This window comes from Pinus tabuliformis, chromosome 2_1 (assembly GCF_031772625.1).
Source record: "Pinus tabuliformis cultivar Carrire ecotype Pingquan chromosome 2_1, CPIR1, whole genome shotgun sequence".
NCBI lineage: Eukaryota > Viridiplantae > Streptophyta > Pinopsida > Pinales > Pinaceae > Pinus > Pinus tabuliformis.
The window spans coordinates 539,185,283-539,203,916 of NC_142299.1; positions in this window are offsets into that span (position 1 = coordinate 539,185,283).

The window sequence follows — 18,634 nt, forward strand, 5'->3', positions numbered from 1 at the left end:
CATATTTGCCTTGCTCTTCTCAAATGCTTTAAGCATCTCCAAAAAGTAAAATTATTCCTTGTGCAATCAAATTACGATTTTTAATTTAAAAAAATCGTAATTTAATTGCACAAGGAATATATATATATATATATTCAATGGAAAAAAATCGTAATTTAATTGCACAAGGAATAATTTTACTTTTTGCAGATGCTTAAAGCATTTGAGAAGAGCAAGAAAAATAAACTGCCTTTCGGCCCAAAAAGTAAAATACAACTAAGAAATTAAGTGCTATAAAAACAACTTAACTTCCCCTTATTTTCGTTCTTTCTTTGCACTTTCTGTCAGCCCCTTGATGATTTATCTACAGCTATTACTACCAACTTTGTCATGTTCACCACAAGGCATTGTTCTTTATAAGAGTCGAGACTTTCTGACACATGTGCTCCTTTTGTTCTTGCTATCCCTTTTGCACTAAGATCATGAGTTGTCTCTATATCTTGTAATTCTTGCATCTGTTGTGAATTTAAAATTGGATCATGGGTGTTCATATCATCTTTAGAGAAGGGGTATTCCTTGATCTCCTTTTCCTCATCCTTCGACAAAATGGGTTCTTATAGATGCTATCTTTTAGATTTACGAAACCAGCCCTTTTTCTTTTTTGGAAGTTTTTTTACCTATGGGCATTAATCCTGCAACTACCTTGTTTGAAAACATGAACAACATCTAATGGTTGTGTTCTCATGATATAAAGTTTGGATCCATTGGAAATATTTATGATTAAGAAAAATATGATCTAGTAGACCTTTACTCAAATCCACTTCCACGGATAGACAAGAAAAGGTAAATAATCCTTGTTGTAATCATTCGCTATCCATATTTATGAAGTTTCCCAAAATATTCTAAATTATCTCAATGACCTTTTGATGCCAGAAATGGATAGGGAGAAGTAGCAAACCCACCCAAACTATATTTTTTGTGACAACCATATTAGAGGGGTCAAACACCGAAAACCATGGAGTGAGGAAGAGCCTCGCTCCTCCCCAAAACCAGGGCCCATTTGCCATACAATTGTCATAATATTCCTAGGAATCAAATTGTACAATGAAAAATCCTTTGGAACACAAATAATATCAGAGTTTTTTCTGAGGGTATAATGATCCATTAATATAATACTTTTGACTTTGGCCAGAATCCGTTGACTCTGCATATGACAACCCTATCTTGTAGGAAAGTGAAGAGATGCTTTACTTTTACCTTGTTTATTTTCATAGGCATTTCCTCCATATTCTCTACCAAACCATTAGGATGGGCTTTTTACCACGTGCAACGTCATTGTATGAGGCCGAAGTAGAAGGCCCCATGGAACCCATTTCTCCCTCGCACAATCTCAAGACTAGAAACATACATGAATTCCTAGAGATGTTATATGCACTCAGTTGGAAAGAGTCCAGCATATGTTTTCCCTCATAAATAAGATGTTGAAAGACTACATGAATTCCAATGCGTTGTTCCAAGATCTATTTCAAATCCTTCACTTTGTCTTCCTCATGAACCAATAATGGTATAGATTTTACACTGAGGATTTTGACAAAAAATTGAAACCCTTGCATGTATTTCAGACTATCTGTATTATCCATCGCCCCCATGGAAGATGGATTTGTAGGGATCTTCTTCAAATCTGATTCTTTTTGAGTGGATTTTCATCTATTAAAAAGGCATGACTCTGTAAAAAAAATAAAAAAACATAGATCTACACTTACGAGCTTGAAAATCCAAAGAGATAGAGCTAGGCCTTCAAAAACCCAACCAAAGGCTCGAAACAAAAAAGGGAAGGCATGTTGTTCCACAAAACCCCCCAAAATCACTTTGATATGATTCGATCTTATAATGGACCTCCTATGCAAAAAGGAGCGTTCACCATCCTAGCCCCTAGCAAGAAACAAACTAAGAAAACAATGACTTGAGGGGGGTGCATTCTGTAACTATGTAGAACTCAAACCAACCCAATAAAGCCCTTCAAAGGGAAAAAAATTCAGCACTACCAAACAGAAACACAAAAAGATGAAAGGGATCACGCTCGAGACCCATATCACTCCGAGAAAACCTTGCATCGAGGGCCAAATCGCCACATAGTGTTTCCACAATAACCCTAGTTCCAATTGTTGTCGTCATTCTTTCCCTACACCAAGATAATGAGTTGCCTTTGTATCTTGCGATTTTTGCATCTTTTGTGTGTGTGTGTGTGTGCGCGCGCGCGCGTGCGCATGTGTGTGTGTGTGTGTGTGTGTACATCAATGGAAATTGGCTTGGATCCTATCAGAGGATTCTCAGAAAATCATTCTTTATCATACCTTCTCATGAGGATCATCCATGATAAATGCATTTATTTTTAACATATGATTCAGATCGATGTTGATCCAATCTTCCATTATCTGACCTGGGTATGCTCCAAAGGGTTGGGCTTTTTTGGCAAATTAGTTGAGATTTGGGACAAGTATGCGATTAATTTATATTTGGATGGTATCACATTCACGAAAAAGGATGACCACTTTACATGGGATGGAATTGTAGTTCAAGGGAAGATCTATGTTAAGGAGGTATACATGTATATTTCACAATCACATCAAAAGGAAGGAGAAAGGTGGTGGTTCCGGAAGGTTTGGAAATGGAACTTTCCTCTGAAACTCAAAATTTTTTGGGTGGTTTGTGGTGGGCTCCGGTATTGTAGCAATAATGCTACAACTCCTGGAGCTTCCTTCTTCAATTTTATCAACCCGGTAGTTCGTAACAAACTTGGAAGCGGCAGTGCTGTATGCACAAGTACTAGCTCTTGCCGCAGCTGTCACTTGGTCAGCTGGCACAAGTCCGCCAGGGGCTCAAGCCAACTTCTATGAGCTCTTAGAAGAAGCTTTTTAACTAATGGACGAAAGCTAAATCAAAGGAAGCTAATCTATTTGCAGAAAGGAACTGAAAGCCAACAAGAAACGCAAACCCTAGCAAACCCTAATTCTACCAGCTAGTCTTATTGATGCAGAGATGGGAATGCAAACTACTGAAAGAGATGCCATTACTTCTATGAAGGTAACATGCATGTGTCTAGACTACCTCTATCTGAAGAAAACATTTTTTTGTATTTTTGTTTCAATTATTAGAATTATCATGCATGTGCTTTTAACTAGCTTTTTACTGTGCAGAGGTGGATCAAGGAGGAGAAAGGCTTGAAAAAGGTTGGGAAAGTTCAGAGAGGGTCTAAGGGGTCCCTAACACCCTTCCAGAGAGTTTCACAAAGTTTGGCTACCAAGAGACCGCGTTTATGAGCTTCTACAGGAAGTCTGCAGGGGTTCTACAGGATGTTTCAGAATTTCTACAGGATGTTCAGTAATTCCTACAGGATGTTCTACAATCGGACTTTGGGTGATGGGTGAGTGGAAGAGGCTGCATGGGTGGATAGGGAGGTAGGAGAGGGGTTTGTAATGCCTTAGTGACCGAGAGATGAGATGATGAGGGGGTGTGCTAAGCTAGTTTGTCTGGAGGAGAGTAGAGGGAATGGAAGGCCGAAAAGGTAGGATAACGTGGGCAGTAGAGTAGTTGAGAGACAAGGGGTCTAATTGGGAGGTGAGCAGTTGGCCTGGGCAAGGCTTAGAAGGATGAGAAGGTGAGGGAGTAGCACTGCACAGTGCAAACTGAATCAAATCATCCACGTCCTGCATATAATCGAAACATTCCTAACTGTTTAATGGAACCAATGAACAACAACGTTATTCTTAAGGAAAACCATGTATGGTACTGAAGCAAAGAAACATTCCAAGAAGTCTGAACGCATGGACAACTTCTAAAAACGAAAATATTGCACCACAGATTGCATGAATTCGTAAACCAATGTTTTTGGTGGGTAGCACTGTCTGCAATTCCAGCCCCTAGAAAGAGGTGAAAATGAGTGTGCAGGCAACCCTTTTTTAGAACTTTTATCAACTCCAATCTCTTCACTCTATTCTAAACAGCTGAAGCAACTCTATCTTATAACAATGACCTACTTAACCACACCAAGAAATCTAACTCAGCAAACTGCGTTCCAAATGCATGTAAAGGAAAAAAAACCATAATGCTGAAGGAAAAGATAACAATACAAAAGAAGGAGGCCTTAGGCTCTCAGGTTGGGCCCAACCCCGAGAGCTATGGCTCCTTGTAAAAACTCAGGACTGAGATCAAATAGGATTGCTTTCCATTAAAAAATAATAATCATAAGTCATGCCAATAATTGGCTACAAAAGAGCAAAACCAAGCTAGCAGCTCGTAGTGCAGAATGTGCAACAATGTTTCAAAAGTCCTTTTCGAAGGTTAAAGCCTTAGCATTTATACATCACGAGGCCCCAAGCTGGCCTCCTAAATTAGTGGGACTCGGCTGACCAAACTAGGAGTGAACTGCTGCTTCCTCAAAATCCGTTTGGTTGCCTTCTAATCCAGTTGTGGTGGCTGTTAGAGCTCGGAGTTGGGGGTGAAGATCCCGAGGAAGGCCTTTTAATGCTGGAAAACCCTCTTACGAATCCTCAACCCCATCTTGGCTGTCTCCTGGTCCTTATCTTCTCGGTTTTGTTCCAATCATGTGTCAAAAAACCTGAAATGAGCACGTGCTAGCCACCTAGGAATAGTGACTGCCCTTATTCGTACAAATGACATAAACATACTAAAAAATGATGCATAAGTTATGAAAAACGAAGGATTGGGCAAAGGTAGTTAGGCCAAATGAGCCCAAAATGTTACCAAATTTGGGGCTCATCATCACCCCCCAGCTAAAATGATTGCTCATCCCTGAGCAACTAATCCAGCTCCTCGTCCTTCATTGCTTTCACCGCCACCCTCACATCCCAGGCTTCTGAAGTGGTCTCCTCCTCACTGGCATGGAACCCAGCCTTCCTTTCCACCTCTTCCCGCTGCTTATGCTCTTCTTTTTCTGTGCTGCCTTCCATCAATCCTAATAGCAGAGGTGGGCTTAGCTTGAGGCCAATCCAACTGGATTGGTGGCTCTGTATGGACTTTTTGTAGAGGGGCACCCGTGCTAGAGCTTCCCTCATTCGAGTTAGAGTATGGTATTCTCTGATTTTAAGGTTGTGGGGCAATGTGTTCCATCGGCGGGTGCAAGCATGAACACAGTTGTCCCCTAACAGTCGCTCCATATCCTCGAAATGTGCTATGGCATGTGCCTGTTGATCCATGTATTTCAATAAAGTTTGAGGGTTGGTGGCTAAGTGTTGGTGGGTCGATATCAATGCAGTGCGATCCCCTGGCTCTGCTCTAATCAGCAGTGGCTCATGTAATTCTCGGTCCATGACCTCTTTGACCTCTGCTACCCTCTTTTCTTCATGGTTCAACCATGAGGCAAATGCCATCAACTGCATATCCCCTACAACTGTGTTGGGATCCCATGTAGTCACATTTGGAAGGGCCAAATTATGGAGATAGAACTCCGAGAGTTTGGCCTTATCCTCTGATGAACTGCTATTACATAACGCTTTGAACTGCTGGGGGTCTTGGAGTTGGGAGATACCCCTCTGTGCCAATGCATTAATCTGAAATTGCAGCCACTAGTCTCGTAGGTACAGGCCATAGGATTTGGCTGGTTGTCTGCATTGTAGAGCATCCATGGCCCAACTGGCCATGCAAGCCAGTTGTGCCTCTTTTTGCTGCAACTGCTGTTTGAGAGCTTGTATCTCGATTTGTGCTTGCAGTTCCCTTTCCTGTAGATGCAAGGTTGGCTCCCCAAGACCAACTTGCAGTCCTTCTTTGCCTTGATGTTCTGCTGCAGTGTCCCCTGAGGATGTGCCATTTTCCTTTCTTCTCTATGTGTACTGACTCCTTCTCCTCGCTGCTGGAGGAGGTGAGCTCCTCGGTCAACATTTTGATATCACCATCCTTAGTCAGATTTCGGAAGGCTTCCCACGAGAGAGGGACTGTGTAGGTGTGGAGTGCATCCTCCACAAGGAGCTTAATGAGCCCATGATGGGCTAACTGGTCAGGCGTGCCCTCTCGTAATTTGGTGGCACATTCAGTCATGGACTGTAGAAGGAAGTAAGGAATACTTAGCTTGTTTTCTGAAGGTAGGTCCATTTGGTGTCTCAATTCTGTGAGCAGCCAGAAATGGTACCCATATACGATGTTGAATCGTCCTTCACACGTGATATACTTCATGATTTGGAGGCTGACCTCACTCCAAAGCGGCTGTAGGCTAGCTCTGCGAACCCCGTTCTTATCCTCTGAGAATTGCTCCTCCAGTGGGAAGAAATTCTTTTTAGCCTTCTGGCCTAATTTCCTCTCCTCCTTGTCCCACGGTACCCCCATTGGGAGGTCAGTGACCCTGCTGATGAATTGTGGGGTGAGTCTGAGATTCAAACCCCTGAAATTGACAATGGCCAGTGTTTTTGATTTTGGCTTCAAAGCTCGCAGGAACTCCTCTGCCACCTCATCATCATAGCCTTGAAGTTTGTCGCAGAACGACATCCATCGCGCACGGGTGAACAGTTCTACCACCTCCGGGTTTTCCCGTAGTTTCTTTGAGTCTGTCGGTTCCTTTCTGATGAATCCACCCGGCATGGTGAAAGCCTGCTATGTTAGCCGGAGGTGGCGGGTGCGTATCAAAAGATGGCCTTTCGGATTTCTTTGGGACAGAGCGCAGAACTACGCCTCTGTCACGCACACAATTCGTGAATTCTTGGCTATCTACAGATGAGCCTTGACAGAGCCTTAATTACGAACCAAATCCTGTAGAAAACCCTGCATATTCTATGACGACACTTTTCATGCAAAAGGAAGACGACGCTTGCAATTTTATGCTCAGACTGTAGTTTTACATTTTTTGAGGACGTCGACTTTGCCACCCTTCAAACCAATTGCATGGGAGGAACAGGTTCAGGCTTACCTTTTCCAATTCACCACCTTTGACGTGAATAGATCAATTTTCCTCTGTAGCGGCTAGCTTCCTGTAGCGCAGCTTCCTGTAGAAGTCGCGCACAGGTTCCGGAGAGCACGGCAGTGGTTCTGCGCCTTCTGTGCCACCACTAGACGTCTGAATGAGCCGAGGACTTGGAGTAACGAGCTTCAGAGAAATTCGGACGCTTACTCGACTGCAAAATGGCTGGTGATAAATGAGTGGAGTGACGATCTAGCCGGTGGATTTGAATCCCGGCCGAACTCGTGGCGCGGGGGTGAGCTATCCCTGCCGGACCGTTGGACGACATCACCTACTCATTTCACTACAAGTCTCCCTTACTGCCACATCATTCCCTGCAGATCCGTCGCCGCCATTTCCGTTATATCGCCGCTTCTCCCCGACTGGACGCTTCTTATGTGTCCATTACCCGTTTTGCTTGCCACGACCAACACTTTCCAAATATGACTAGACCATCTGACTGGTCGTGGTGGCCAGTTGAATGGCTACCCGACTGCTCAACCCATTCATTTCCACACTTGCAAACATTTCAAAGCACAATTCATGTAATTTGACGAAAAAAAGGGTGAGGCACTTACCTGTGCGGCCGAGGGTGATTGGATTTTCTGGTTGCTACTTTGTGCACAGGCACGGGGGTTCCTCCTCGCAGACTGTTGTTGATTGCAACACTTATTACCTGGCTGCGGATGGTGCATGTGCCCGCTCTGTGTGTTGCAGGCGCCTTGATGGTGTGCACTCTAGCTGGATGAACTGCTACGGGATTCCTGTAGGATGTCCTGTAGCAGTTTCTCCTCCTCGGGTGCATGCTGAAACGGTGGAGACGGTGGCATCACGGTCACGATCGCAGGACCCTCGGACGGCTTTGACAAGTAGTGCATGGTGTCTCTGCATCCTCTTTTCCCATTTGAGAATCGCTTCTTCTGATAATTCAATGTTCTGATTTGACTGTGCAGGTATCTCCATTGCATGGCAACTGGGGTGGTAGAAGGAGGCGACAGCAGTGCGTGATGGAGAAAACATTAGCTTGCATGCCTCCGTGTCGGACCTCGGGCGTTAGATCTCCCCACACAGTCGGTTCTGGGCCGTCCAAAGCTTCTACAGGAAGTTTCCTGTAGAAATACAGAACTTCCTGTAGAAAGTCCTGTAGCTTCCTGTAGGAGGCTAAACTGTGATCAAATCACGCCCAGACCTTGGAAGAGATGAGTGTTTCCGGAGGGAGTGCTGGTGAGGTCGCCTGGTGGCATAGTAGGGACCCTTGTCTTTGAGTTGAGGGGCCTCTTTTCCTGCATGGAATACCTGCAACCTGCATGCATTGCCACATCTTGAACTTGTTTTCCCTGTTTCTTTTTTGTTTTTTTTTCCTTTTTTTTTTTTTTTTTGAAAGACAGCAGGGGCGCCTCCATGAGGTTTTCACCCTTACCATCTGCCTTGAGCGCCTCAGAGAGGTTTTCACTCAAGGGTCTTTTTCAAACATTTCCAGAAAGATAGCAGGGACGCCTCAATGAGGTTTTCACCCCTACCATCTGCCTTGGGAGCCTCAGAAAGGTTTTCACCCAAGGATCTTTATTATCTTTTTTTTTTTTTTTTTTTAAGATCTTTAGGGTATGCCCAAAACAGAGGCAGAACCCTTCTCTATGACCAGCACTGATTTTTCCACAGTTTGGATGAATTCTTGCCTTGAAAGAGGTTTCCTGTAGATCTTTAGTCGATGCCCATTGACAAGCATAGGGATGGTCTCCTCATCAATGGTCCGAATAAGAACAGATCCATTGTCATTACATTTTTCCACTGCATATGGTCCCAGCCATCTGGTTCTCAGCTTCCCCTTGAAATCCTTATGCCTGGAATCATACAACAGCGCCCAATCTCCCGGCTGAAATTTCTTGTCATGGAGGTGTTGGTCATGCCACACCTTCCTCTGAAGTTGAACCACTTCTGAGTGGAGAAGGGCCTGCATTCGGTGCTCGTCCAATCCATTCAGCTGCAATAACCTTTCTTGTTGGGCATGGCTGAGATCCAGGTCCAGCTGAGCTGCCATCCTCAAGGTGTTGTATTCGAACTCAATTGACAGCAAAGCTCTCTTCCCATAGACCAGCTCATAAGGTGTGAAGCCGGTTGTGGTCTTCCAAGTGGTGTTGTAAGCCCACGTGGCCTCAACCAGGCGATCTGCCCAATCTTTCCTGTTGCTGCTCACCACCTTAGTCAAGATCCCTTCCAATGCTCTATTGGTGACTTCCACCTACCCATTTGCTTGAGGATGATAGGGGGTGGAAGTCCTATGCTTGATTTTGTGATGAGAAAGTAGGTCTTCAATTAAGTTGGAGGTGAACTGGCTTCCTTGATCAGTGACTAGCTCTCTTGGGTAGCCAAATTTGTAGAAGATGTTCTCTCTTAAGAACTCGGCCACCTTTTCTTCTGTCGTTGCTTTGATTGCCTTGGTTTCTGCCCACTTTGTCAGGTAGTCTGTGCACACAATGATGTAAGACCTTTGCCTCGAAGGAGGGTTGATTGGACCCACAAAATCCATACCCCACTTCTCAAATGGCTCAAGAGTCACTTGGGGTTGGAGAGGCATTTCATCCCTTGGAGTCGGTTTCCCCATTCTTTGGCATCGGTCACATTGGCTGATATACCTTCTGACATCTTGATGAAGCGTGGGCCAATAGTAGCCTATATGCAGGATTTTGAAGGCAGTCCTTTTGGCTGCAAAATGTCCTCCACAAGGTCCGTCATGACAGGTTAGGAGGATATCAAAGACTTCCTCCTCCCTTACACAACGCCTTAAGATCTGATCAGGGCCAAGCTTGAACAGGTTGCCCCCGAACCAAGTGAATGAGGCACTCTTCCGTATGATCCTGCTCTTCTCTCTGGAGGATAGGTGCGGAGGAAACTGTGTTGAGACAAGGTAGTTTGCTATATCAGCAAACCATGGAGAGAGTATTGAAATAGCAAACAGATGTTCATCTGGCATCTGGTCATCCATTGTTCCATCCTCTCCTGTAGATAAATCCAATCTAGACAAAAAATCAGCAACAACATTTTCTTTACCTGGCTTGTCAACAATAGTCAAATCAAACTGCTGCAACAAAAGTAACCATCTAATAATACGAGCATTCACATCCAGTTTATTCATTAAATATCTAATTGCAGCATGATTAGTATGTACAAATGTTTGATATCCAGTGATATAATGTCGAAATTTGTTTAGTGCATGGACCACGGCCAAGAATTCTTTCTCAGTTACAGTGTAATTCAGTTCTGCCTTGGATAAGTTTTTGCTGACAAAGTAGATGGCGTTTGGAAGTTTTTGTTCAACTTGTCCTAAGGCTGCACCTATGGCTTTGTTCGAGGCATCAGTGTGGATGTGGAAAGGTAGGGCCCAGTTTGGACCTCTCAAGATTGGGGCAGACACCAACTTGTCCTTTAATCCATTCAGAGCCTTCTGACAATCGTCAGTCCATTTAAACTCAACATCTTTTGCCAAGAGGCTGAACAATGGTGAGGCTAGCTTGCTGAAGTCTTTAATGAATCTCCTATAATACCCTGCTAAACCTAAGAAACTTCGAACATCTCTTACCTTCTGAGGAGGTGGAACCTTCTCGATGAGAGCAATTTTGTTAGGATCCACCTGTAACCCTTGCCAAGAAATGGTATGGCCTAGCACGGTCCCTTCAGTCATCAAGAATTCACACTTTTCGGGACTAAGGGACAGGTTCATCTCAATGCACTTGGTTAGGACTTTTCCCAGATTGGACAATGCTTCCTAGAAGTTGGACCCATAAGGAGTGAAGTCATCCATATAGATTTCCACCGAATCATGGACCAGCTCAGAAAAGATGCTCAAGACGGCTCTCTGGAAGGTGGCAGGAGCATTGCATAGTCCAAAGGGAAGAACTCGGTAAGCAAAGGTACCCCAAGGACAAGTGAAGGTGGTCTTATCTTGGTCTTCTGGGCTGATTTGGATCTGGTTATACCCGCTAAACCCATCTAGGAAAGAGAAAAACTTCTTCCCTGCCAGGCCATCCAACACTTGATCTATGAAAGGTAGAGGAAAATGGTCTTTCTTGGTGGCCTTGTTTAGTTCTCGGTAGTCCACACAGATCCTCCACTTCCCGTTTCTCTTGGGAACCAACACCAAATGGGACACCCATTCGCTATCCGAGATGGGGTAAATGAATCCGGCATCCAACAGTTTTTGTAATTCCTCCTTGACGATGTCCTTAAGGGCTGGATTCATTCTCCTTTGGGGTTGCCTAACCGGTTTACAGTCTTCTTTGATGTAGATGTGATGGGTACAGACCGAAGGATGGACTCCTTTCATCTCCTTATAGCTCCAAGCAAAAGCATCTAGATGACTGGCCAACAGACTGCACAACTCCTTTTCCTGGGAAGGAGATAAGGAGGAGTTGATCCTTAACGTTCTCTCAGGGCCGAACTCCACATTTTTGACTCTGGGAGTGACAGGGTTGGTCACACAAAGGTCCACTAAGGTGCTGGCATGGGCTTCCTCCACCAATTCCTCTAAGGACAATGCACTGGGAGGTAGAGTCTGGATCAAGGTCTCAATCAAATCATCCTCGGTTGGGAGGCCTCCCCTAGTGCTGTCTAGGTTGCACAAAGGTACTGAGTACACCCCATCCTCTTCTCCTTCCTCCAACCAAAGTGGTAAGTCATGCTCTAATAAGGGTTGGGCAGGAGGGTACAGGACTAGCTGCTTGCACATAGGACCATTTTTGATGGTCATGTTTCCTGCACGGCAGCTTATGTAAGCATTTGCAGTGGCTAACCAAGGCCTTCCCAAAATAAGGGGGTATCCAGTAAGCTTTGCCTTTGGTTGCAGAACCAAGAAGTCCGCAGGGTACTCCCAAGAGTCAACAAAGACCAAGACATCCTCTACAATCCCTTCGGGAGTCACGGTGGAGCGATCTGCTAGTTGTAGGACTGTCGAGGTCTTTCTCAAGGAACCCTGAAGGTTGAGTTTGAGCATGGTATCTGTTAGCGCTTGGAATTCACCTAGGCTGAGATAGACAAACTCTCAAGGCTACATCAAACCATTTCACCTCGTAGCTAGCCCTACGAGGTATGAGAAGGCTCTCTCGGGTCAGATTCGATAGATCTTTCAATATGATTAGGCTGACCAATTAATAATAAAGATTTTAGGCTAGTAAATTGATAAGGGGGTTGATTTAATGATTTTTTGGGGTTTTTGGTGGCAATTGGTGGAAGTGCAATTCAAGGTGCGGGGATTGAGCACAGTTTTCACAGGGGGATCTAAGGGGCAAGGTAGGAATGAGTGTTGATGCCTTAATTTGAGATGGATGATCAGAGATGATAGAGGAGAAGCTAAAGAGGGAAAACACACAATTCGAATCCTCTCTAGACAGTAGAAAACATTAAAATTGAACAAACTAAAAAGCTGAGCATGTCAAAACATGAGTTCAAACTTTACCACTTCATCTGTCCAATTTAGAAGCATAAGAGAGATGTGAAACACATAAACAAACTTACAAGAACATGTAGAGAACACACCATCAACAATCAGATCCACAAGAATCCTCAAAGATGTCTGTAAAACCCTGGCTTTCCTTGCCTTCAATTGCAGAAATAGATGCACAATATACAATAAAGCTTCCTTACACAAGAGTCCAACCATGAAAATGAGAAGGAGAGAGCATAATATAGACCATCTAGACCATCTAACTCCTTTCCCCACCTCTAGGGGTCGAGCTCAGCTTTCTAGGAGCAGTTTGAACAAATTCTAAACTAAGAACTAGAAAATAGGCAGCCAAACAACTTGCCTCTATTACTTAGCTAACTCATCCATGCATTAATTTTTCACTTTTTACATCATGGAAGCTTCTAGAAGGGTAAAGAAAGATAAAATCTACCAAAGTGCCATGAAAATATTACATTTATCCATCATCTACAAGTAATAATAGTCAACCATAGTCAAAACAGTGTTTTTTGACCGAAAATGTGAATTCTGGCAAATCTGGAAGTTCTGGTCGCGCCCCTGGAAGTTCTGGTCTCGCCCCTTCACAGCTGTTTTTGAGTGGGTTCCACTGATCCAAATCAGGTGCAAGATGGCTCATTGGAAATCTTGGCCTGTCTACTTTCCATCCCAAGTGGAATTTCTGAATTTAGTGTTAATTTGACCCCTCAAAAACCATTTCTCCCAAGGTCACTTTCTGCAACTCAAAAAGTGGGCAGAAAGTCATTTTTTTGATGTATTTTGAGCTTTTGGAGGCTCAAAACTCAAAACCAGGCTTCTCCCAAGCATTGGTAATTTTTCTTTTTGCATGCCCTTTCCAAAAATGCCAAGTTTTCAAAATTCCGAGCAGCCCTTCAAACTGGTCTCACCCGGGGTGAGACCAGTTCTTGGGAAAAACCTGTAATTGCACAAAAAATTCACAAATGACAAAATTTTCTCCAAATTTCTTGAAATTTGGGCTGGGAGTCCCCAATCAAGTACCATGCTCAGTCAAAGAGGCTTTGGCCAAAATTTGGAGTGGATCGGGCGTTTTCCTTCGTTTTTGTGCTTTGGCCAACCGTCCTTGGAGCACCTTCGTTCTCGCCGGTATTTTTGACATTTCTATCAAACCATGACACCTGTGTAAAAAGTGAAAGAGGTTTTTCTTCCTTGGCATGTTGTGGACAAAAACCTCTCTCAGTTTTCCAAAATTCATCTTTTATTGCTCTGGAACATCATTTGAGTGCGACTTGTCCCGATGTGTGAAGCAAGGAATTTTGTCGAAATGGAGCGAGATGAAGGGGATAGAGGGCTTCTAAATTCTTGGGGAAATTTTTGGGAGTGGGGAGGGATGTTAGGAAGCAGGGGAAAGTAGAATCTCAGAGATTGAGTGAGGGGAAGGGGTCGAAAAGGACAAAACACAGGCCAAACCTAGAAAATTGCCAGGTTGTAGCTAGAAACTAGGGTTTGCGCAAAAATGAGGAATTTGGCGGATCTAAGGGATGGGAAGCATTGGATAAGGTATTTTAAGGATAGGGGAAGGTGTATGAACATCAGGAAACAAGTTTTTCCGGTGATTTGACCATCCAAGAGAAATTGCCTTCAAAACCCTAGGAGAGGGAATTGAACCTTGCCTAGGCACAACTGAAGCATGAACAAGGTGTCAAATGACCCATTAGACACTGACATGATGATGACAACACTCTGAATGATGATAGACTTAGCTGAATGATGACATAGACTGACATTTGGGCAAACCCTAGACCTAATGCCTAGTGACCAAATTTTGCTTGAAAAACTCACTGAAATGACAAAATTTGACCTTGACACTTCAAAATCACTTTGTAAGAGCACATTTGATCACTGGAGGAAGGCTGTAAAGACTGACACTAACATTGGCTCCAATGGGGATGGTAGCTCCTTGGAGGTGCCAAGAACCTTAGACCTCTGGGAGAGCAGACCAGTGCTTTATAATCATTGGGCAATGGAGTCAAAAACTCAAGCTGAAGTGCATGACTGAAAACTGACACAAACTAACTTAACCACAAGACTAAAAATTGACTCATAAAGGACTCATGACTCAACTAAAAACTGACTCGATACTTGAACACACTCGACCAACTGAAAATGATGCTCAAAGTGGAGCTTATTCATCACAACCTACTCTAACAGTTTCATTCATCACCTGATCAAGTGAAATGAAACAACCAATGCAACCAAGTAAGTATTTCGTCTGCTGTTTGAATCCTCCACAAGTGTTCGCTTATGAACAACAAGAGAGAACTACTGAAAGGCAACTCTGATGGCAACTTAGAAATAGATCCGTTGAATGATATGAACTCTCTATCCGCCTCCAAAAACACTGCATAAGGATCTTGAAATTCAAGCACATTGGAACTTAGCTCATACAATGGAGTACTTCTCTTTTCCTCATAGCATGCATGCAAACTTTGATCTGAGCCTTGTGACGAGACCCCTGCTGAAAATGACGAAGAAACTGGCTGCCAGATCAAATTCATATCAGCACATTTTTCAAGCTCACATGTAGTCAATGGAGAAAGATTTTGACTGCAAAACTCATCCAAAACATCAGCTATGGGATCATGAAAAACTTGAAAAGACTGCTGCAATCCCATTTCTATTGGTTCCATTGTGATTACATGATTGCCTACATGCTGCTCATCTAGTTCTTTAGAGATAATATGAAAATTCTGCCTTATAAACTGAAATGCTTCGAAACAAAAGGGTAAAGAATCTTCCTGCATCATCACATCATGTATTTCATCTTCCACAACTTCATCTATAATCTGACCTTCATCCTCAACATTAAAACTGAGTGATTGTTGATTTGTTATAGGCTTTTCATTTGAAGATGTACTATGCAATCGACCCTTCAAAAACTGAAATGATTCAAAACAGAATGGCACGGAGTCACCTTGAATCATTAAATCAGCTGCAATTTGACAATCAATGGCTTTCGGGGGTTGCAAATCTGAATATGAGGAGTCTTGAACAAAGTTTTCATTGCGCTCAAGAGGATCCAAATCAAGACTAGTCAACAACGGATTTGTGATTGCATGGAAGTTGTCTCTGATGAACTGACATGAATCAAAACAAAAAGGCAAAGATCCTTCACTTACTTCAAAATTTGCTGCACTTTCCTCGTCACTGTCATAGCTGATATGTGATGGCTGAACATTGTATTCAAGCTGCTGAAAATGAACTTTTTCCTTCCACAAACTAGCTGCTTGTTTGATTGCAAAATTGGCCTCTGTTTGGAGAACATAATCATCATCATACAAAATATCAAGCTTCATCTCTAGAGATGACGATTCTTCCGGATCTATGTTTTTCATCTCTTCTTCTTTCAACCTTGCCCTTCGGATCAGCAGATGAGCCTCTACACTTGCTGCACTGTTTTGCATCTCGTGAAGTGTTGCAATATTCTTTTCTCTCAGCTGAAACTCCATCTCCGGATCAAAGGCGCCCGGATAGTGCAAGAGAGCAGATCTAGGAGAAGGTCTTATATCAACTGGCATCGAATAATAAACTTGATTAAATCTGGCCGAAAACTATTGTACTGTTTCACCTGGCAATCTTTTCAGCTGATTATACTCTTCTACAATCAAGAAAAGGTTTTGCCCGATCATCCACCTATCGAGAAAAACTTTGACGAACTGCTGGAAATCTGAGATGCTTGCATCAGGCAGGGCTTTGAACCAACTCTTCACTTTGGCTTGCAAAGAAAGAGCAAAAAGCCTTATACTAACATCTTCTTCATCAACTTCAAAAAGATCTAGAAAATTCTCAAAATTCTGGACATGTTGCTCAGCGTTGACATTCTTACATTCACCATCAAACATCGGCAAGTATAGATCATAGTTTTTGGGGAAAGCATGAAGAACAGAAGGTAAAACAAGAGGTTTATACCGATCTGGAATTTTACAAGGTGTAGGGGTATGTACAGCAGGTATAGAATCAGTCTTGGTTGCTTGGGATTCATCAATTAGAAGATGGCCATCACAAAATTCGGAAAAAGGATCTTGATCAAGCTCAAAGGTATGCAAATCTTTGGTATTCACAGTCTTCAAAGGGAAAGAATCAACTGCAGGCCGAGGCTCTTTTCTCAAGCATAATATACTTTGCAAAGCCTTCTTGACATTTTTGGGAAAAGAGAAGAAGTAATTTATTACAAAGAACAAAATATCTTGGATGAAATTCCAACTTGAGTACCTGATCTGTGCATGTTGTCCTTTCATGTTTCTGCTGGTCGGGATTATCCTCCAGTGGAGTCTTTGGATCTGATCTCGGAACTGATTTAGAGTCGCCAGGTGAATGATTTCAGCCTTTCAAGTGTCTGATCGTTGTCCACTATCAACAATCAGATCTGAACTTGATACATGTACTGGGGTAAAGAGTCAATGAAGCGCTACGTTCACAAGCTCACAGAGATTGACTGAAGCAGCGTTTATCTACTAACGCTGATGTAAAACAAGAGCGTTTTCGAAGGCTACCTGGCGTAACTTCAGGCTCCGTCTAAGACTTATGAAATAACACATCAATGAGCAAAAGATCAGTTTGTTCTCCCCAGTATGGTCGCCAATATATTAGCGCTTGGAATTCACCTAGGCTGAGATAGACAAACTCTCAAGGCTACATCAAACCATTTCACCTCGTAGCTAGCCCTACGAGGTATGAGAAGGCTCTCTCGGGTCAGATTCGATAGATCTTTCAATATGATTAGGCTGACCAATTAATAATAAAGATTTTAGGCTAGTAAATTGATAAGGGGGTTGATTTAATGATTTTTTGGGGTTTTTGGTGGCAATTGGTGGAAGTGCAATTCAAGGTGCGGGGATTGAGCACATTTTTCATAGGGGGATCTAAGGGGCAAGGTAGGAATGAGTGCTGATGCCTTAATTTGAGATGGATGATCAGAGATGATAGAGGAGAAGCTAAAGAGGGCAAACACACAATTCGAATCCTCTCTAGACAGTAGAAAACATTAAAATTGAACAAACTAAAAAGCTGAGCATGTCAAAACATGAGTTCAAACTTTACCACTTCATCTGTCCAATTTAGAAGCATAAGAGAGATGTGAAACACATAAACAAACTTACAAGAACATGTAGAGAACACACCATCAACAATCAGATCCACAAGAATCCTCAAAGATGTCTGTAAAACCCTGGCTTTCCTTGCCTTCAATTGCAGAAATAGATGCACAATATACAATAAAGCTTCCTTACACAAGAGTCCAACCATGAAAATGAGAAGGAGAGAGCATAATATAGACCATCTAGACCATCTAACTCCTTTCTCCACCTCTAGGGGTCGAGCTCAGCTTTCTAGGAGCAGTTTGAACAAATTCTAAACTAAGAACTAGAAAATAGGCAGCCAAACAACTTGCCTCTATTACTTAGCTAACTCATCCATGCATTAATTTTTCACTTTTTACATCATGGAAGCTTCTAGAAGGGTAAAGAAAGATAAAATCTACCAAAGTGCCATGAAAATATTACATTTATCCATCATCTACAAGTAATAATAGTCAACCATAGTCAAAACAGTGTTTTTTGACCGAAAATGTGAATTCTGGCAAATCTGGAAGTTCTGGTCGCGCCCCTGGAAGTTCTGGTCGCGCCCCTTCACAGCTATTTTTGAGTGGGTTCCACTGATCCAAATCAGGTGCACGATGGCTCATTGGAAAGCTTGGCCTGTCTACTTTCCATCCCAAGTGGAATTTCTGAATTTAGTGTTGATTTGACCCCTCAAAAACCATTTCTCCCAAGGTCACTTTCTGCAACTCAAAAAGTGGGCAGAAAGTCATTTTTTTGATGTATTTTGAGCTTTTGGAGGCTCAAAACTCAAAACCAGGCTTCTCCCAAGCATTGGTAATTTTTATTTTTGCATGCCCTTTCCAAAAATGCCAAGTTTTCAAAATTCTGAGCAGCCCTTCAAACTGGTCTCACCCGGGGTGAGACCAGTTCTTGGGAAAAACCTGTAATTGCACAAAAAATTCACAAATGACAAAATTTTCTCCAAATTTCTTGAAATTTGGGCTGGGAGTCCCCAATCAAGTACCATGCTCAGTCAAAGAGGCTTTGGCCAAAATTTGAAGTGGATCGGGCGTTTTCCTTCGTTTTTGTGCTTTGGCCAACCGTCCTTGGAGCACCTTCGTTCTCGCCGGTATTTTTGACATTTCTCTCAAACCATGACACCTGTGTAAAAATTGAAAG